This window comes from Bombus vancouverensis, chromosome 4, assembly GCF_051014615.1.
Source record: "Bombus vancouverensis nearcticus chromosome 4, iyBomVanc1_principal, whole genome shotgun sequence".
Taxonomy (NCBI): domain Eukaryota; kingdom Metazoa; phylum Arthropoda; class Insecta; order Hymenoptera; family Apidae; genus Bombus; species Bombus vancouverensis.
In genome coordinates, this window is record NC_134914.1 from 13,556,041 (window position 1) to 13,574,939 (window position 18,899).

General features: G+C 38.0%; 1 protein-coding gene across 5 annotated transcripts in view; it reads right to left on the bottom strand.

The window, feature by feature from the left end:
* The window catches only part of LOC117156507 (uncharacterized), a 51,305-nt gene that overhangs the window by 8,911 nt on the left and 23,495 nt on the right, over positions 1 to 18,899 (bottom strand). Inside the window, exon 1 of one of the 5 annotated variants that reach the window (XM_033333586.2) lies at positions 7,662 to 7,711. The exons of the other annotated variants lie outside the window; for them this stretch is intronic. The gene's annotated coding sequence lies outside the window, so the exon portion shown is untranslated. Of the gene's footprint in view, positions 1 to 7,661; positions 7,712 to 18,899 lie in introns of those variants that run through there. 5 annotated transcript variants of the gene reach the window in all.

Consider the following 18,899-nt stretch of genomic DNA (forward strand, 5'->3'; position numbering starts at 1 on the left):
TCTTTCGATCTAACAGTTGGAAATTATGTAAGTACGTTGCTGGTCGTCGAACGATAGGATTTACGAAGCGCAAAGATTACAAGATCAAGGAAAATCGATCTATCGCGGCTTTCCCTCTCGCCTGCCTCTTCATTGGAATTTTAATTGCGCTTCAGGTGTTTACGCGTAAAAAATTGAATCTCTGGAAGAGATGTATTTACTCGAGTGGGAAGAACATGTGCAGCAATCTAATAGTATCACATTCTTCGCCGTGATAAACACAATCGATCAGATCGAAAAATAAACTTCGATCGACGGGAAAGTCGATGCGTTATCTGGCTGTGGAAGGAGATTCGCGGTCGGCTGAACAACCGCGGCTACCTCGTCATCCAGAAAATCGGATACTTAAGTGAGTAATCGGTTGCTCAATCCGCTGCGGCGTGACTCACCGTCGGAAACACGAAGCAAAGAATTTGAAGAACCGGGGAGATCGCTGAATCACGAATGCTCGGCCATGGAAGATAGAATTTTTAAATGGCGAAATATAATTTTCATATCACGTACTTTTCTGTATCGAATTCTCTTTACTATATCGTTTTCCAATTATTGCGTTACGTAATTCGTCTCGATATTAAATTCGAAGTTAACTATGCTTGTCGACGTATGTTCAGAGAACCAATTAAGAGAGGACACAGCTTCGCGAAAGAATGCGCTTCTCTTAGGAATTTATTCCGACGAAATTCCATCGACTGATTTCGTTCTTCCTTCTAACAAAGATCGCGCATCGTTCCTAAAAGATTATCAAACTTACGTAAGCGAATATGTCAGACAAGATTAACTCCTACATAGAAGTGTAAGAGTCGATTCTCGTTCTAGTAAACGAAAAAAACGACTCAGCTATATAATTCGCGAAAAATTGTTAATTGGAAAAATTGAAAAGACGCTTGTCAAGAAAGAATCACGGAGAAACTGGAAATCTTCGCCGTGAAACTTGATTATTTTCTAACAAAAGGTATCCCGAAATACCTTTGTACCATTTACATTTGAATAAATCAATGAAGAAAAAAAAGAAGCGATTTTCTAACAACTCACAACAAAGGAATGTCCTATCCTCCGTTAAAACCAGCAAGCTCTCGCAGAAAGTTGGCAGACCGCAGAGACGTACACGAGGCGGGAAAGTTTAGCACGGCTCGATTAAATCTTCTGACAAAGTGAGAAGTCCAGATACACAAAAAATCTGATACAGTTATTCGCACTGGCCGGTCATGCTCTCCTGACTGTAACCAGTTGCACCTGGATGCACGACGGCGCGCCGCGACGCGACGCCCGGTCTCAGCCTCTGCGAACGATGTCGCAATTTTCCAAGCTCTAGACCAACCTTAATCGAGATGCCGGAACAAACGTCACGTAACCGCTCCCTTTCCGCCTGCGAAACTCTCGCACTCGTTCATATCGAAATTGCAACTGGTGACGTCAGAGACAAGGAACGGCCGAAAGAGAGAAAAAAATGTCAGATTGCGAAATTCAAACGGTATATGCTACGGTGTATCGCTTTAATATCGTGATTCGTTGATAAACGTGCTAAGGCACGGTATTACTATTCGCGATAACGATAATTATCGATTCTTTATTATCGATCGTCCGCGACGTGTATGCAGGATGGTTGGTAACTGGTGGTACAAGCGGAAAGGGGGTGATTCTACGCGAAAAAATAAGTCGAAAATGTAGAATAACAATTTTTCGTTCGAGGCTTTGTTTTCGAGAAAATCCACTTTGAATTTTGGCTCGGTACGCCTGCACTTTATCGCGTCTCGTTATAACGGATCTCACTGTAGATCGTTGTCTCGATGGAAAAGTTTAAAAAAAAATAAAAAAAATTTTATTCTATATTTTCGACTTCTTTTTTCCGCGTGTACCACCAGTTACCACCACCCTGTATAATAGTAAGGTTATGTGCACACTTCTACCTTCAATTATACAGGATGCTTGGTAACTGGTGGTATAAGCGAAAAGGGGGTGATTCTACGCGTAAAAAGAAGTCGAAAATGTAGAATAACAATTTTTCGTTCGAGGCTTTGTTTTCGAGAAAATCGACTTTGAATTTTGGCTCGGTACGCGTACACTTTATCGCGTATCGTTATAACGGATCTCACTGTAGATCGTTGTCTCGATGGAAAAGTTTAAAAAAAAATAAAAAAAATTTTATTCTATATTTTCGACTTCTTTTTTCGCGTAGAATCACCCCCTCTCCGCTTGTACCACCATTTACCAACCACCCTGTATATACGTCCTGTACGTTCGCATCGAGTCCGAGCGACGTATATGTACGTTCTATCTAGTTCGATCGAATCCGGGGCAGGTTTGTTCGCGATTTTGCTGCGTAATTATTTGTTTTAGTTATTTATGTATGAAACGCGATGGAGGAACTCGGCGTTGATCTCGAAGCTGCACGCTGAGTGGCGGTTTCTAAATTCTATCGGAATTAATAGACGTTGATTAAAATGAATAGACGAAAGAATCGTTTACGGAAATTGTTCGACGAAGTTTCTCGGATTAAAAGAATTAACGATAATATTGCTATACCGGTTTACATTGCATCGGCGTTATTATTAATAACAGTACTAATGTAATCAGTACACAGTGTTGTTATATCGATTAATATAAATGTAAAATAACATATTAATTGCATTAATATTAATAACAAGGTAATTAGGACGTGGTATTGTTAGTAATAACGATGCTAACGTAACGTAAGCCTGTTTCAAATTTGCCAACTGATAAAAAGCTTATGGATACTTTAATAGCAAAGAACTGAATTAATGTTCACGATGCGAACGTTTCGCCTTTATTACGTTTAAAGTTACATTTTCGGTTGTTCGCTTAATACGCGTAGGATAGCTCGTGGCACGTAAGACAAAATAACCAAAGTGTTCCAACGTTAGTGTATTTTCTTTACACGTTGTTAGATAGTGAATCACCGTTAGTAGAGCGTGCAAGTATCGGCAACTAAGCGATTGCGGATTTTGTCAATACCACCTAATGACAAAATCCGCAGTCACTTAGTTGCCAACTCGATATTACAATAAGCCTTGCCCTGTTTCGATGATGATTCATGAGAAGGCATAAAGGCAGGATTCTTACGCTTGGTTCCTTTCCTTCTACGAAAGAGTGGACCTTCTCTTTCCTTCTTCTCTCTATCTTTTTTTTTCTTTTAAGAAATATAAGAATTGTCGAATTTATTTATACGAAAAGAAAAGGCAGAGGATAAAGACCTTTTTTGGTATGGCGTACCGTTAACTCGCTACGCACCAAGGTCCGTCAGCATCGACGATCCTACCAAAAAATACCTCTTCTATGTGTCATGGTCGCGAAATAGTGGATTTTCTTGGTCCACGCGAAGCATCGAGCCAGGATACAAAAGTGACTCAGTGTTTTGCGTAGCTAAAGTAACAGAAACTTTCGTATTAATGAATTCAGTTATGTTAAAACCGAACCAAAGAGTAAGAAATTAATCGCTTCCATTAAATAATACATAAATACAAAAATAATACATAAATTAACGTTTACCGTAATAAATTTGAACAATGAAACAACGATTAGAAATATTTAGTGCTCAAAGGAAGAGTGATAAAATCATCAAACTTTAAAGCGTGCAATTTTGTAACTGTATCTACTTAAAACGCGTACGATCGAAATCCTCGAAATAACATTGAAATTCTTCGAAAAATAACTCTAAACGAGCGTTCAGCCGATCGATATCATCGTCAATATTATCGTTAATATTTAACGTTCTCAAAACGTTATCGTGCGTAGAACACCTTCCAGAGGATCAATATACGGGATATCCAGAGGTTTAACGTTGAAACTTTGCCAGTGTGTTCTATAAGTAGAAATAAGAGCGAAATGTCACGCGGCAGAAAGTGCATAAGCGTTTGATTAATAAGTTACAACGAAATTATGGACTGCGAGAAACGTACAATGTACACTCTTCCTCTAAATTTAATACAAGATAAAACAAGATAAACGTTCGTAGTAGATACTGATACGAGGCACATATGTTCGCTGTATGTGCACGATCATACAACGACAAACGCGCCATGTATCGTTTCACTTTCGTTCTGTTCGCCTCGTTCGTAAATTAATCACTCGAATGAAAATCGCATATGAAGAAATAAGAGAAAATCGATCCAACGATAAATTCCATGGCACATCCATACCATCTTTGTATCGATAAACGAAGCTCTACGTTTCGTACTTCTTTTTCAGTTTTATTCTACTTATAGAATACAGTGGCAAAGTTTGAGCGCTAAACTTCCGCACACCTCGTATATCGTCGACAAAACGTTGGGAATTTCGACGATATTATTGGGCTGGCAACTAAGTGACTGCGGATTTTGCTATTAAGTGGTATCGACAAGATCCGCAATCACTTAGTTGCCAACTTGATCGTTGCCCAAATGTTAACGATAATATCGATCCAACGATAAATTGCATGGCACATCCGTACCATCTTTGTATCGATAAACGAAGCTCTACGTTTCGAACTTCTTTTTCAGTTTTATTCTACTTATAGAATACAGTGGCAAAGTTTGAGCGCTAAACTTCCGCACACCTTGTATATCGTCAACAAAACGTTGGGAATTTCGACGATATTATTGGGCTGGCAACTAAGTGACTGCGGATTTTGCTATTAAGTGGTATCGACAAGATCCGCGATCACTTAGTTGCCAACTTGATCGTTGCCCAAATGTTAACGATAATATCGATCCAACGATAATTTGCATGGCACATCCATACCATCTTTGTATCGATAAACGAAGCTCTACGTTTCGTACTTCTTTTTCAGTTTTATTCTACTTATAGAATACAGTGGCAAAGTTTGAGCGCTAAACTTCCGCACACCTTGTATATCGTCGACAAAACGTTGGGAATTTCGACGATATTATTGGGCTGGCAACTAAGTGACTGCGGATTTTGCTATTAAGTGGTATCGACGAGATCCGCGATCACTTAGTTGCCAACTTGATCGTTGCCCAAATGTTAACGATAATATCGATCTAACGATAAATTCCATGGCACATCCATACCATCTTTGTATCGATAAACGAAGCTCTACGTTCCGTACTTCTTTTTCAGTTTTATTCTACTTATAGAATACAGTGGCAAAGTTTCAATGCTAAACTTCCGCACACCTTGTATATCGTCGACAAAACGTTGGGAATTTCGACGATATTATTGGGCTGGCAACTAAGTGACTGCGGATTTTGCTATTAAGTGGTATCGACGAGATCCGCGATCACTTAGTTGCCAACTTGATCGTTGCCCAAATGTTAACGATAATATCGATCCAACGATAATTTGCATGGCACATCCATACCATCTTTGTATCGATAAACGAAGCTCTACGTTTCGTACTTCTTTTTCAGTTTTATTCTACTTATAGAATACAGTGGCAAAGTTTGAACGCTAAACTTCCGCACACCTTGTATATCGTCGACAAAACGTTGGGAATTTCGACGATATTATTGGGCTGGCAACTAAGTGACTGCGGATTTTGCTATTAAGTGGCATTGACGAGATCCGCGATCACTTAGTTGCCAACTTGATCGTTGCTCGAATGTTAACGATAATATCGATCCAACGATAAATTGCATGGCACATCCATACCATCTTTGTATCGATAAACGAAGCTCTACGTTCCGTACTTCTTTTTCAGTTTTATTTCTACTTATAGAATACAGTGGCAAAGTTTGAACGCTAAACTTCCGCACACCTTGTATATCGTCGACAAAACGTTGGGAATTTCGACGATATTATTGGGCTGGCAACTAAGTGACTGCGGATTTTGCTATTAAGTGGCATTGACGAGATCCGCGATCACTTAGTTGCCAACTTGATCGTTGCCCAAATGTTAACGATAATATCGATCTAACGATAAATTCCATGGCACATCCATACCATCTTTGTATCGATAAACGAAGCTCTACGTTTCGTACTTCTTTTTCAGTTTTATTCTACTTATAGAATACAGTGGCAAAGTTTCAACGCTAAACTTCCGTACACCTTGTATATCGTCGACAAAATGTTGGGAATTTCGACGATATTATTGGCTTGGCAACTAAGTGATTGCGGATCTTGTCGATACCATCTAATAGGAAAATCCGCAATCACTTAGTTGCCAACTTGATCGTTGCCCAAATGTTAACGATAATATGGATCGTCTGTGAACGCTCCTAAAGAAATCTACAAAGCGATAAATCGTTATCTTTGCAAACTTTCGTCCCCAATTTTCTATTCGAAGCTGGTCAACTTCTTTTTCTTTCGAATTGCGATATTGAAAAAGGACTAATTTATGTCACCCTCGAGTGCCTGCCGCTCTCTCCTCCTAAATTGAACGGTCAAACGTTCCTTTTCGAATGCACAAAGCCTCCTGGGGCTTTCTTACATTAGAGATGACGAGGATGACGATTAAATGCCGTGTCACGTACTACTCCTTATTGTCGCTATTGTGTAATCTTGTTACTGCGTAACAATGTAGCGATTGAGACGTATGTAGTACAACGATATCTGGCTGGTCGGAGTAATTCCACTGTAATTCATTGTGACAGATGTTTAAGAAGGACCGAGATTCCGGATCGTGTCAAACAGCACGACCTTGTCAAGTGGCACGATTGAATGAATGATACCGCGTGTACAAGTTCCTGAACCGAGACACTGCGAGAAACTGGCAATCGTCGTTGGTTGTGTACTTAGCTATGTACGTACATGACACGTCCTCTTGACAAATTAACTCAAAGACGATATAATCAAGTTCAATAGCTCGATGATAATTCGATATAAAAGTAGCTTGGATATCGATTACAAGGTTAATATTAATCTAGATTGATATTAATTTATAAGCTGTTTATAGACGGAATTGAATAGCTCGATGGTTTGAGAAAAGATAATTCGATATAAAAATAGCTTCAACATTGATCCGAAAGTTATAAAATAAACTAAATTTAATAGCCTCACGGTTCAAGAAGAGATAATTCGACTTAAATCTGGCTCGTAGATGAAATTTCATAGCTCGATGATTTAAAGAAAGACAATCCGATTTAAAAGCGTTTTTAATATTAACATAAATTTATATTTATGGACGAGAAATAGCTGCACGGCTTAAGAGGAAAATAATTCGATCGTAAACAAGCATACGATAAAGTTAGCACAGATTTAACAGATTTAACATTGCCGGTACGCTTGCGCGATATTTGACAAAATATCTTCACAGTTTCCGTGCAGCTATTTTTTTTAGCCATAAAATTCACCGTTTATTGCGAATATGTACCTAAAACTGTACTCTTGGACACAATAAACTTTAAATCTCCTCTCCTACTTTTTTTGCCATAGAGTATCCGCATCGAAGTATACCATTAATTATACTTATTAGACACAGCAACACGAATAAACTGCGGATGTTTACGCAAATTGAAATTTTTACGAATACGACGAAAGAAGTAGAACTCGACTATAAACTTGTTTCTTTATCTAAGCTCGTCGTAACTTTCATCGTCGCTTTGAATAATTTGTATATTTTTCTACGCCACAAATACGCGTGTATTATTATTTTTTTTTTTTTTTTAATTTAAATTTCACAAAAGCACAGAAAAATCCGCAGTCTACTTATCGACAACAGTACGTACGTGTACGTAAGATGAAAACGAGAGTATACGATCCTCGACGCGATTGCCAGTACTGCGTTTGAGTTAACTACACACAGCCAGGGGATCACCGTGTATATATACATATATATATATATATATGAATGAATCATCAGAGATATAGTGGAACATGAGAAACACGAAACGCGTTGTAACTAGGAACGTTATCGATATGGAGAAGGTGGATGATAATGAGAGGCGCAACGATGGAGAAACGAGAGAACGCTTCCGCAAACGGTCCGTGCCACTTCGTTTCTAGACCAAAAAACCCGGCCGTTAATCGCATTCTACGTACTCTCGTTCACGGTACACGGCTCTGTGGGCGTTTATTAATTCGAGCGCGATTAAATTTGATTTTCGAACGTCAATTACGGGAAACGAGCTCGGCGGTCCGTTCTACTTCGTTTATAGAGTGAACGCAAACAATCAGCTGATCGGAGCGTCTCTAGTTGGTAGTTGTACGTTTCTCCTATACATATTTCACAGGAAAAATACTCGATCCAGCGGGATCGTGTTATGCAACGTGATTCCAACTTTTCTGTGCCCCAACCGCGGCAGCGTAATCTACAAGTAGAATTAAGGAAAAAGCGTTGTACGTATTTAATTAGATTGTTGGAAACATTCGTAGCGTTTTTCATCGCGTTTCGTAGCATTCAAAGAGGATTACTCATCATGAAACCTCTGCTAAATATCTAGACGCTAACTTTAGCATAAATATTGTTGCTGGTTGAAAAGAGAAAGCGAAATTGATTAATTGTTATTGTATCGTATTTATATTCGTTTATTTGTATTATGACACTTATGCCTATTGCAATGATTTTGTGTATGTGGCTGCTTCGTACATTTTTTTTTTTTTATCTTAGTTTATACCCTGAAGCTAAATCTTAATCCATCGTTCAATTATGTTTATCCGATTACGTGATACGCGTGTTATCTATTAGGTTGTTCCGAAAGTTTCTTTTACAAGGAAATAATAGTTTTATATTATTCTATTGGATTATGTACGATCCATTTTGTTCTATTTATTATATTTGTTACATTTCGTCTTTTGTGATTGTATTTGTCAGAAAATAGATGTATGTACATGTGCATCGTACGAGCGAGGAACGAAAGAGAAGAAAACAAAAAAAAAACGCCATGAAACGAGCGCATCGCGTATGTGTCGAACGAATGAATGTGCAATAAAACAAATTCATTCCTGTTTGACAAGTACAAGAGAATAGGGTGCTGTTCGTTAATATTTCAAGTTGTTATATTATACGTAAAATAGTTATTCCGTTCTAAATAAATTTTGTATTTAATAAAACGTGTGATATTAGTTTAACGATATTGTTCCGATAGAACAAAATCGATCATACAAATCAAAATAAATTTTCTTCTATTCTAAAAGAATGTCCTGCGTCTATTATTATAAAGCAAAAGAAACTTTTGAGGCGACCTAACATAATTTTTATTTGGTATACACATCGCATAGATTAGTAGGAAACAGACAATTTTCTGTATCCGATATTCGAAAGCGCGAAAGTTTATTAATAGGAATATGGATGAGCCTGTCGATGTGTGACTCCCTGGTGGATTTTGCTGGTCAAACTTTCCTTAATTATCTCGTTGCGACGCGCATACGACGAGAAAATCGAGGAAAACGGATGATCAGATCGCAATGACTTTAAGGGGGCCTAAGGTTAATTCGTACAAAAATAAGGCACGTTTTTGTGAATTATTTGTGACGACACGGTTAAAATCTCTTTATTAAAACCAATAGTACATTAAAGTGTGACATTCGAAGAATATTGCATAAAATTTTCACGAAGAAATATTAAAAAATACGGCAATGGCAGCGATTATTCGGACGTGTCTCGGAAAAAAATAGAATTGCTCATAACTTGGTGCTAACCTAACCCCAACCTAACCCCAGGTAAAGCTGGGAGGGTTTTTCGAAATTTCAATTTTTCACTCTTTTGGAACACTTTGAAGGGAAAATTAGCCGATTTTGCGAAAATTTGCGGCTAAAAACCCTCCCAGCTTTACCCGGGGAAAACTGTTACCTAACGAATGAACTTTGATTTTTTCCGAGACACGTCCGAATAATCGCTGCCATTGCCGTATTTTTTAATATTTCTTCGTGAAAATTTTATGCAATATTCTTCGAATGTCACACTTTAATGTACTATTGGTTTTAATAAAGAGATTTTAACCGTGTCGTCACAAATAATTCACAAAAACGTGCCTTATTTTTGTACGAATTGACCTCAGCCCCCCAAAGAAGATAAAATACTCTGCAAGATTAAACTTCGTATCGGGGCAGCATTTTTTTGAAAAACCCCTCTCCGAATTTTCTGACAGTAGTCGGTGAATAACTGACGCACTGTATATCTTCTACGTGTCAGTGTTTTGGTATATCTCGTTTCTGCTCGTTCTTCTTTGTTCTCCCTATTTGTTGAAAGCTCTCAATTCCGCTTCACGCTTCCCTTTATAAAGTTTGCCAGTTGCCATATTTGTTGCTCGGTCGTTATTGTTACTATTTCGAAATTGATTAATTAACAAGCTCTCGTTTCCCAACAAGACGACATTGGCCGTTAATTAGAATGTGCAATTTCATTCGTCCCATCCATTGGATATCGGTACGTGCATGGTTATCACGGGTTGTTTGTTCTTATTTTAATCCAATGTTTTCAGTGGTGGAAAATCGGATAGCCGTACAAATACCAATAACTCGCTGAAAAAGCTATCTTCTCGATGATGAAAAATTGGATGGTCGTGCGGATATTAATAATTACTCGAAGAAATTTATTGTTAAAAAAGAGACTTGGCGCTATAGAATACGAAAGGTCAACTATATTTGCTCCATCTATATTTACGTGACGTTAGTCGAGATAATTTATCGTGAAAGATAATTTTAATGTCACTTGTAACGAACAGACACCACCAAACATCCTACTGAACCGTAAACAAGGCAAGTCAAATACCTAGGACTCCACCTAGAAATACAATTCACATGGAAACAGCATACTAAATCGATAATAGACAAAATACAGGCAACAAGGAGACAAATGCATTGGCTAACAAGTGGAAAATCCAAATTAAGCATAGACAATAAATGAAAAATATACAAAACGATCATAAAACCAATCTGGACGTATGGAATATCACTATGGGGGACAGCAGCAATCAGCCATATAACCAAAATAGAGACAATGCAAGCTAAAATTCTTAGAACAATAGTAAACGCCCCATGGTACGTTAGGAACGAGGATATACGGAAGGACCTGGGAGTACCAACGGTCAAAGAGGAAATTAGAAGACACGCAGGAAAATATTAGGTCATCCCATAAGTTCGTGTCGACTTTTGCGCATACATTTCATGTGTCGATTTAGAAACATACGGCGATAAGGGACCAATGCACTTGAGCTTAGCTGATCGAGAACAGGCTAGAGCAGATTTTCGTGGGTATAAGATCGTAATATAGCGAACACAGTGACTTCTAACGGTAAAAAATCACGGGTGAAATGCGTATCCATTTTCGACATCTCGTGTTATATGAATTTCGGAAAGGAAGTTCTGTAACAATTGCCACGAAAAACATATGTGCTGTTTACGGAGAAAATGCGCTTTCATCTCGCACCTGTAGGAAGTGGTTGCAACGTTTTAGAGCTGGGAATTTCTGTTTAGAAGACGAGAAACGCTCCGGGCGTCCTGCTCAGACAGACGAAGATAAAATTCCGGATCTTGTTGAAAAATCACGAAGTTTGACGGTTCAAGAGATGTCAAATGTTCTGAAAATACCTAAGACAACGATTCGTAGGTGTTTAAAAAAAATAACATATACAACCGCTCGAAAAACGGCACGAACTTATGGGATCACCTAATACGAAGAAAGAATAGGAACACACCCAAACCGGCTAGCCTGTGGAAACGATCAACACCTGAAACATGGATAGAAGACTGAAAAGGAAGCATCCAGCAGACCTCGCAAAGGACACAACCTAACAAACACGAAGACGGTATCCCACTGGTGGTAGCCACCCACATGATAATCTAACAGCTAAAAAATTCTACCAAATGTCCAAACTCGACAAATTGTGAATGTAAACAATTAAATAAAAAAAAACTTGTAACGATAGCTTAATCCCTCTACGTCTTTTCAATCTTCTCCGCCGGGTTCGTACTTTACTAAACGTAAACGTTGACGAATTTCCGATGTCTCGATTCCATAAAATTTCTTCTTCCTTGAAACGTAGTTCGATGGGAAACATTGAAAACGCCTTGTATAAGAATCTGTCCAAAGCGTGGTTAAACTCGAGGGAAATTGGTTCCCTGAGCGATGCACACAACGTCGAGCTGGCTGGCAATAATTTGTGTTACGTAAGCGCATCTCGCCAACTCGTTTCCTCCAGCCGTACTTGATTCACTTTCCATATTTCGCCTGGAAGGTTGACCTTCCACTGGACTTTACGCGAATGGCTCGAATTTAAGCTCGAGCATCGAAGGTTGCCACGTAATAACTTCCAGATACATACATGCATACGTAAACACACACTTACATACATACATATACACGTGACCTGAAATATCGTCCTTCGTGTCCAAATACTCAAATTTCACAGCAAAGTTTTATTTTCCTCGTGCTACTTTATGATTGTTTACGCAGAGAGACGCAGGAACCTGTAGAATATATTTCTACGCTATAATTTATATATTCATAATCTACCCGTGTAATTTATTCCACGCTATATTTGTAATTCATATTAACTTTCATATTTTAACATTAATTTTAAGGATAATTGTGTGTATATCTTCTTCTTTGAATATAAATGTATTCTCATTTTTTTGTATAAATGTCTTCATCATTTTCTATGTATTTATAATATAAGTAATATATAATATTCGATAATTATTTATTATGTGTGTATATATATATGTAAATCTATTTATTAAAATATATATCGCTGTTTTAAATTAATAACGAAATATGAAAAATCTGTGAAAGATAAGGCATGAAAAGAACGAAAAAAGAGGTTCTAGACTGTTCTAGAGTGGCTAGAGTGTCAGTCGAAGACCGCAGAGGCGTGCATTATCGAACAGCCGCGTTGCTTCCACTTCTCAGGCTAATGGCCATGAACTGATTAGGCTGACGAGATCGAGTCTTTCTTTCTATCGTTCGTTAACAGGTAACTACGTATGCATATAGCCCGCTTCAATCGAGGCAAAGGTTAATTTTAGCGATTGACACTACGCTCTCTAATTGCTCGTTAATCACGTTTCTCGTAGATAGAGCAATCGCCCTTGAATAACCTTTCCGTAGTTCTGTCCACGTTTGTACTATGTTCGTCATCGGGAACTCTCAATGCCTAGATAAATTATGATTTATGGCAATAATTTACAAGGATATTGCAACGATACGAATTTCTTTTTTTTTTTTTTCTCAATTTATTTCAACGTCGATTGCTAAGGTAATTTTTTGTCTAGAACTTATCTTTATTCGACTAATTACAACGTATAATTTGATCGTGATCCAAATCGATCTAATCGATTGGATCGCGAGAATTTCTCACGATCGTTTACGACGACAAAGAAATAATTTGATTTTCAGGAGACAGGTTTATTAAAGTTTCGATTGCTCGCAAGGTGGATATTTCGTGAAAAAAGAAGAAGAGAAACAGGTAAGCATTCCTTCGCGAGTTTCGAGATCGTACAAAGTTTCGGATTCAAGTTTCGCGAATGTAAAAACCAGGTCTCATCCTTGCTTTTATTATCCGCTAATTTGAAATTTCAAATTTCCTTCGTCGACGACTTTCGAGTGCTCTTTTAAAGCGGAATATTAGGTCGGTGCATATCAAACAGCGCCTTCTACGATAAAAATTTAATTCCTCCCCAACGTATCCTACATTTAATCGAAATTGTTGAATCATATGCAAGTTATTCTTATTTTCCATTTTTTCAGGGACCATCTTGTTTCGTTATTCCAGACTCGTAAGCATGACTCTTTGAAGCATAATTTCGCGACTCAAAAAAATCTCTTACAGCGGAATTCTTGCAATTTCTTCGTTTATAAACCTCGTTAATACGATTTACGCACTAAAAAATTTCTCGGATGAAGTAGGAGACGTCAAGCTTCCTCAAATGCTAATTTTACCGCAAACCTTCGTGGTATTTTTTCCAAATTTTCGCCCAAGAAAATCGCACGAATAATAGAGCGTGATATTTTTATCATAAATCTTGCCAACATCGAATGTTTCGATTTCTACGATAGCAAATTTCTTCTTCTCTGATATAATTGACAATCAACGATAGGACAAGATCGAAGGCGCGATATTTGCGCGGCAAATTTAAACTTCGAGCGAACCACAAGCCAACCGATCTAATAAATGCAAGGAAGATAAAGATGGAAGAGCGGTGTATGCTCCGTATTACAGGCACGAACGTTCCGACTTCTCTTCCGCGTTTTCGCCGCGAAGAAAAGATTAGTTCCGTTCGCAACAAGTGATCGTTAACACGTTCGCGGTCATGTAGGTCACGATAGTTGTTGCGCAGGAGTTCACGTACCACATGTAGGTCGACATCGACACAGTGTGAACCGGACAATCTACTTATCGTTGCTTCTGAACAAACAACGTCGCCCACCTGAGAACCTACTCGTCTCGAGCAATTCTCGTAATTGCCCGACGAACGCGAGCGAGTTTATACGTTCACCGCCACCGACGGTCATCGCTTACTAAATATTTGTAATTGTTATATGTTTTGTAATTTATAGTTATATATAATAAAAAATAAACTGAATATTTTGGAAATATTAAAATAAGACGAGATTTTATCAAATCTCTTAAATTTCTTCTTATTATTATTTAATTATAATTATATACAGGGTGGTTGGTAACTGGTGGTGCAAGCGGAAAGGGGGTGATTCTATGCGAAAAAAGAAGTCGAAAATATAGAATAAAAATTTTTTTTTTAATTTTTCCATCGAGACAACGATCTACAGTGGGATTCGTTATAACGAGACGCGATAAAGTGCAGGCGTACCGAGCCAAAATTCAAAGTCGATTTTCTCGAAAACAAAGCCTCGAACGAGAAATTTGTATTCTATATTTTCGACTTCTTTTTTCGCGTAGAATCACCCCCTTTCCGCTTGTACCACCAGTTACCAACCACCCTGTATAATTGAAGTTAGAAGTGTGCACATAACCTTACTATTATACAGGGTGGTTGGTAATTGGCGGTACAAGCTGAAAGGGGGTGGTTCTACGCGAAAAAAGAAGTCGAAAATATAGAATAAAAATTTCTTTTTTTAATTTTTCCATCGAGACAACGATCTACAGTGGGATTCGTTATAACGAGACGCGATAAAGTGCACACGTACCGAGCGAAAATTCAAAGTCGATTTTCTCGAAAACAAAGCCTCGAACGAGAAATTTGTATTCTATATTTTCGACTTCTTTTTTCGCGTAGAATCACCCCCTTTCCGCTTGTACCACCAGTTACCAAACCACCCTGTATAATATATAATTTCTTGGACTAATAGATTTTCGGCGATGTTAACGATTTACAAGGGAGGACGCGCAAATTCAGAAAATTATGCTGCTTCGAGGATACGCAAAGGATATAACTTCGCTCTTCCGGGGTGAAATTGACCCACAGAGGTCCCTTTATTTTCCGATCTCGCGTTATTCCGTTAAAAAAACTCTTCCGATAAAAGTTACTTCTTTCAGTTAGGACTAACATTTGGTAAAAGATCGATCGACGTTACAGCGAGTTGTAAGGGAAAATCGGAAAATAATCGGATTCTTGTGGCTCGATTAAAACCCGGGGCAGCAAACAAAAATTGCGTGATACAAACATATGTACATTTTATACCTCTGCATCGAGTTTCATAATTTTTTACTCATCAGAAATCTATCAAAAGTGCACAGGTACAATATTTTAAGACGACAACGAAAAAATAGAGAAAAAGAAATTACGCGTATTGTGCAACAGGTAGAAAGAAGACAACGCGGAACACATATTACTGGAAGGTGTTCTATATGAAGAAACGAGAGCAGCGCGTTTGAAGAGAAGAGAAGAGAAACAGTGGAAGAGACAGTGGCGGTATAAACTGAAGACGATGCAAGAAGACTACTTCATTACGTACAAGAAACAGTGAAAATATGAGCATTGTGCTGAAACGAACGAGAGAAGCTCAGGGACACAGGACTACACCGAACACTCATTTGCTTAAGTACACGTTTGCTTAAGTACACATACAGTATTAAGTAGCTGCGGATCTAAGCGACAGACTATAGCAGCTATTACAAATTGGTACTGTTTTATGACATTTTCGATAAATGCAAGAAGCGTTAATGAGTTGTATAGCGTAGGTTTACTTAATTACAGCTTACTTGCTTAATTATAACGATAACGAAATAATATTTGAGCAAATGTTATAATGCGAGTGTTAAGTATTTAAGGTAAGCAAATATAAATCTGATTAAGCAAATTAAGTAAAAGTGAAAGACAAATAGAAATAAGTAGAAAGTAAAGATAAATAGAACCACTTAGCTACGTGAACTTGAGCTAAGCAACGTTTAACGATAAGAAACGACGAAAAGTGAGATTAAAGCGAATGTAAACCATCCAACGATATACAGCGTATAATTGACAAATTGTAACATGTGATAACATGTACTACGATAAAGAATACGAAAAATGAAATTTTATGGTGCAGTATGTATACTATTTACAAGAAAACGAAGTTACACAAAATATGCTCTTACGCATGAACAAAACAAATAGAAAATAAACCAGAACAACGATCATAAATTAATCTAAACTCTATCAGCTGTTCGTACAATTAACCACGTCTATCCCTTATAATTTATATTATTATCTATCTACATAAATCTACATCTTACGTATTGCCCCATATCTTCTTTGTTATCGTATTTCCTCCTCTGATTTCTCAGTCCAACTTTCCTCTATACATTCCCCTTGCTCCTTCCTCCTTCTTTGCCCTAATTGCTTTGCCCACTCCAATTTATAGCGCGATATATTTCAATCTATCGCAGCTCCCACAGTAAAATATATAAGAACGCGTTATTACGAATATCACCGTGCTATTTATCATAGTACTGGTTGCAGCATGATAATTAATTATCGTTCGTATCTGTTGTTTATCGTGTCAATTTGCCCCGGTTCGATAATGCTATTCTTTTCTGCTCCTGTCACAACGCAATATCATTGTGCAAAGATTGGATTTTTTACTAACATCGGACGTATTTTGTTATTGATATTTACCGCTTTCTGTATATTTTTACTCGCGGCTATATACAGGGTGGTTGGTAACTGGTGGTACAAGCGGAAAGGGGGCGATTCTACGCGAAAAACGAAGTCGAAAGTATAGAATAAAAATTTTGTTTTTAATTTTTCCATCGAGACAACGATCTACAGTGAGATCCGTTATAACGAGACGCGATAAAGTGCAGGCGTACCGAGCCAAAATTCAAAGTCGATTTTCTCGAAAACAAAGCCTCGAACGAAAAATTGTTATTCTATATTTTCGACTTCTTTTTTCGCGTAGAATCATCCCCTTTTCGCTTGTGCCACCAGTTACCAACCACTCTGTATATACTTTCATTTACGATTTTATATATTTTATGTAATTTCAATTCTGAATTACTGCTTATTTATATATTTTGCATATATTTTTCATTAATTTTGTATATTTTCGTTTACGATTAACAGGACTGCGAAACTCGACACATTTACCGGAAATTAAAAAGCGCGCAGAAGTAGGAGGACGCGCGTAACACGCAAAACTCTGTAAACTATGGAAAAGCGGGGAATAATATTTCGTAAGCGAAACTTCGATTCTACTTCGCGTTTCTTTCTATCGTCCGGCGATTCATTTCGATTGAATACGGCGTTCACGCGCACCAATTTCCTATTTGTATCGCGATAAATGAAATTAAAGAAGTTGTACACCCGAATTCCATTTACTGGGACGAAATCTCCGTTAATTCGGTTGCACGTGCTTCTGTCGATTCGATTCGACTTCTGCTAAATGAATAAAAAATCATAAATAGGCGGGCAGAGCTTATAAATTTGCATTATACGAAATCGATGAATCCAGACGAACGAGCAAGCTCTACCGTACGTTCAAGCGATTCTCAACTGTCCCTCACGCGAGAACTGTTTTACAACGACGACGTTGAAGAAAAAACGACGATGGTGAATTGTTTGCACTAGCAGATTGCATAATAATATCACAGCCAGGCATCCTACTGGTCGATCAAGTAGAACAGGTTTCAAATCCTATACTGTCCACTCAGGCATCTGTCGATCGATATCGAATCGAATGGCTAAGGTCGTCCGGTAAGAAGTTGTTAAAAAGTCCGACAGGGAAAAGAAACGGTGCGATTTACGTGGTTAAAAAAGCGTGCACGTAGAAAGGTTGTCTCGATAGCGGAACGATTTTATTTACTACCTCGAGAGACGTTCACTCGGAGGGGCCGCCGAGTTGTTTCAACGTGAAAGAACTGCTTTGCCATTCACTCGATTCAATGAACATCCTTCCGTAACGAATAATCGACCGATGATAACTGCATACATATTTATCTGTAGCCAAGCAGAATCGTGAGAATCTCGTGGAATCTCGTCTGAAATCGTATAACATGCGGTTGGTCGTGCGAAAATACCTGCGCCAGTGTTTTATATTCAATTACATTCGCCTTGTTAATAATTGCTCGTTACACATTCTGTTTTATTTCCAAACGATTATAGGATAGCATAATAAATATTCATTGACATTATCTGGCCGAATGTTTTACGCTTGATTTTCAAGGTACACGTATAGTCGTTCTACATGCACGTTCTATATTTTATTTTCCGGTTAACCAGAGACGCGAGGAAAAATTGGGTCGCATAGCTGACAAGCGAATTACTTCGATCGCGTAGGATCGTAAGGTAAACGTCATTACAGGATAGAATGGTAAATATTAATTGGCGAATATCTGGCTGAACATTCGGTGCTTAACTTTCAAAGTATAAATTGTTCGCTATGCATATATCGTATTTTATTTTCAAATTAGCCAGCCGTCAGGCGAAATTGCCTCTCACAAGTGAGAAGCAAATTACATCACCGCGATCACGAAATCAACGATACGCTGCGAAGAATAGAACGACGGAAGAAACCCGGTGGGGAATATTAGGGAACAAATTACTGAAAAACTAATTGAACAAGATAAAAT